The sequence below is a fragment of the Sylvia atricapilla genome, chromosome 1 (genome assembly GCF_009819655.1).
Source record: "Sylvia atricapilla isolate bSylAtr1 chromosome 1, bSylAtr1.pri, whole genome shotgun sequence".
NCBI lineage: Eukaryota > Metazoa > Chordata > Aves > Passeriformes > Sylviidae > Sylvia > Sylvia atricapilla.
In genome coordinates, this window is record NC_089140.1 from 30,007,729 (window position 1) to 30,011,696 (window position 3,968).

Here is a 3,968-nt window from a genome sequence, read left to right on the forward strand (position 1 = left end):
CTCTCATAAGGAGAGAAAGGATGTTGCCAGGCCAGCACCATTAACAAGTTCTCAGACCTTTACTGCATGCTGTGAAGGACTAAGGCATTGTGTTGAAGCTGCAGTGCATTTCCTTCCCAAACCTGAGGCAGGAAACGGGAGTGCAAAGAAACAAAGGAAGAAAGAGAAGTCCAGAGATAGTTCCATTATAACCACATATGACACTGCAAAAATACTTCCTCTCCTCCACAAAAAGAAGAAAAAAAAATTAAACTTAGCTATAAACCTGGGCAAAAAGTGGTCTTCATTCTTCCTTGAAATTGCCCTCTTTTCAAATTCTGCCCATGTTCAAATTTTGTCACATGATTGGCATTACTTATTTTTTTCCTTTCCTGCCCAGCAAAAATTTTAAGTGCCTGATTAGTCATCCAGGAAAAAGACACAGAGAGACTACTAAGATACCAGAAAACCCTTCTGATTATCTCCCTCCTAGTTTAAAGGGGATACAACGGATTTATTGCTTAAAAATATAATTCCTTTTTTGGTTTTACTTGCCTTTTTTTTCCTCCTTTTCCCCAAGCAAAATTTTTTTTTTTTTTTTTCCCCCCCTGGAAAGATATCCACTCTAGACTAGCAACTGAAGATTAATAAGTCACTGTTATTGCTAAATCAAAGGCAATGGAGGAATGCTTTCACTCCAAGCCTTCACTGACTCCAGGAGACTTTGTACTGGGACCTCTAGGGTGAAATGAATGAAATGTAAGAAATTCCCATTTTTGACACAGTCTGTCATTTGTTAAGAAAGTTATGCTGTTTAAAATGTTATGCCAGTTGTAACCTGTCTGTTAAGAAAGTTATGCTGTTTGTACCAAAATTTGTACCCTCAAAACCTTATTCCAAGTTGTACACCCCCTCTAAAACCCCGGGTTCCCTTCCCCTTCCGTCGGGCTAGACTGTCACCATTCCCGCCGGCTCCTCGAACTGCCGGCCCCGCCTAATAGGAAAATCCAAGGACTTCCATGGTGCACCGCTCCAAAACCAAAGTGCAGTTGCTGGCAGACGGACCCAAAAGCCGCGACCCAGCACAAAATCCAGATAAAAGGGAAACACTACAACAATGAGAAGACCCTCAGCTACCTAAAGACTGAATTCTGCTTCTACCGCCTCGCCATGACCACAAAGAGACTGGGAAGAAGTGACGCCCCTAGACCACGTGAGCCCAGTTGAGTTCCTGGAGATACCCGTGAGGCAGGAACTTCCGACTCTGTGACAAGAGCAGCAGGTTCGTCTGACACCTGATCCTCAGAGGTGGCCAGAATGAGAACGGCGACAGGAGCGGTGACGGCGCAGGCGACCCCTCGCGTTCCCCCTTGAAAGAGCTGACTAATAAAGGCTTTTCAAAGGAGCAGGTCTCCTGGCCCATTTATAACATAGGGGAAATATATTATGAAACTAAACAGGTTTTCCAGTAATCACATTTATTCATTCTTCCTAGTGCAATAAGATACAGATACACCCAAAGTTACTCCACATTAACCAAGAACGCTTTTAGTTTTGCAGATAAATTTTGTGCTATTAAATGCAAAGATAAGCAGCCTGAGGATTAAGTTTGATAGTTCCACTCAGTATTAATCCTCAAAATATACAAACTCACAAACACACAAAAATATTATTCACACTTCACTGATATAGTTAAATGCTGATATTTAAAAAGGCTCTTTCCATAACAGGATTGGGAATATTGCCTCTGGGCTAATGCATACAGTAAAGGAAATTAAAAGAGGCTGCAAAGCAAAAGTAAAAGTAGAGCTGGCCCTTACTGAAGTCAGTGACAAAATTCCTTTAAACTGCAGTAAGAAAAGAACAAGCCCCAGCAGCCTGGATTGACTACAAAGCCAAGGGAGATTTTAAAACATGAGTAATGAGAAGTGGGAACAGTACAAAGATTATTAATACTAAGAAATTAGGAATCATGCCTTTTAATATTTAAAACACTTCTCCAAATACACATTTTAATTTGTCTTTAGGATTAGTACAATGTTATCAATACAAAAGGAAGGATCTATGTTAGTCTAATTGTGTTGTTTTTTCCCCCACAGTATACATGCAGTGTAAATGCATTCATATTTCTGTATATCTTTACCATGTGTGCCTGCAGAGAGGGAAGGACCACAGTTACACGGGCAGGAAACAGAAAATGTTCCATTTTCCAAGCTTATCCTTGCCTTCAAACCATTACAATGCCAGATTTTATCAGGAACTCTGCTTTAAAAAAATTAAAGAGAATTTCAGTTCCAGATGGAGTCTACAGTGATGTTACAAAGATAATATAAGAAACAGAAAGTGGAAACAGATGTGTCATTTTTAAGATGGATTGTATTAGCCTAAAACTCTCCAAATGTTCTGTGAGATGTGACATCTGCAGCAGTATTTTCAAACCTTTTGGTTTGGATGGTCTTTTCTTCCTTTGTAATTTCATACATTGTAAGGGACCATCTAGCCTGATCCTTTCACAGACTGAAGGACTTCCCAAAATTAACTCCTAAAAAAAAAAAAAAACTTGTGTTGAATTTCAGCACTGGACAAACTATGACAATACTTGCTAGCCATACTAATAAATTTTTTCTAGGTAGGCAGAAACCAAATGTCTCAGGAGAGTCACCCTGTGATCCTGCACACAGGACCGTCACCACTTTCCCTCAGTCATTAGCTCCTCTGTTGCATTGCTGCAATCTTTCATACTTTGAGAATAACCTCCCCATATAAAAATTAATTATTCTCTTTCTTTCTGCATTGATACATGAGACAGGAATCACCTGTTCTCTGACAGCTGCCAGAAATTATTAAAATGTGAGCTATCACAATGAGGTTTTAGTCTATGCTCTATTACCAATTGCCCCTTTCATGTCTTAACCAGAATGCCAAATGAAAAAACACTTCAGTGTTATTGTCTTTAATAACCAAACACACCTCAATTTATTAAAAAAAAAAAGATAGTAAAAGCTGTTTGGTGCAAACCTATGTCAATTTATGCTTACACTGAGAACTTCCTTTCAATTTTTATGTAGAAGTTCTTCAGTAGCTTCCCACAAATCCTCCACCTACTGCAGTTACCATCTTGTTCCTTTAAAACATTAGTATGGTGTTAATTTTTCCCATTTCTAGATTAGAATAAATGTTTACAGTGAGGCTTATCAAACTAATCTATTTTAAAATATCTAACTTGAATGGTATATGTTTGATGTCCTTAAAAACTAGAGGACAGGGTTATTTGCAGAGCAGTTCTGCCCCTCTGGGACATTATAGACAATAATGTCACTTTCTTTTATCTATGGAGCAGTATAATTGCAACTTTTCTTAACATACTTTAAAACTTCCCTCATGTACTCTATGTGTTCTGACTCTGTGGGTTTTTCCCCTCTTAACAACTGTTGAATTATTCCTACCTTCTTTGAGGTCCCTTCCAGCCCAAGCTGTTCTATTATTCTGACTTGTACCACTTTCAAATTTGCCTTTCTTCCATTTTTATATAAATTTGCATTCTTCCTGGGTTTATTTTGTTTGTTTGTTTCATATGTGTTCCCACTTTCCCTTTGAGCCAGGGTTTCATTTTGTTTTGTTTTGTTTTGTTTGGGTGGTATTTTTTTAAAAGCAACACAGTCTTCTCTCTCATTTGTGGTTTTTGAACAGTTTGGTAAAATATTCCTAAGCAGCTCCCAATTATCATTCACATTTTACTGTTTAAAAGTTTTTTCCCCAAAGATACAGCTCTTAATTGTTTTCAGCTTTATGAAACTTCTCTTTTAAACCACTAAGAGAGAGGGAATGTGAAGTGGTTTTTTATATTTTTTCCTAGTTTGAACACTCTTTTCTTTGATGTCCCTAATATGATTTTGCTGAAGGTGTATGGCTAAGCATTAACAATAGCATTAATATTGGGTTTGAAATTCCCTTTTACCTAACAAGATAGGTTCAGTAGAGGGCTCAGT

At 38.0% G+C, this 3,968-nt stretch overlaps 1 long non-coding RNA gene across 1 annotated transcript; it reads right to left on the minus strand.

The window, feature by feature from the left end:
• Positions 1-586: 586 nt before the first annotated feature.
• Positions 587-1,488, minus strand: LOC136364823 (uncharacterized). Its single transcript, XR_010744216.1, has 2 exons — positions 1,410-1,488; positions 587-717 (listed from the first exon to the last, which is right to left on the minus strand). It is a non-coding gene; the product is annotated as an uncharacterized lncRNA (long non-coding RNA).
• Between the last annotated feature and the right edge of the window lie 2,480 nt (positions 1,489-3,968).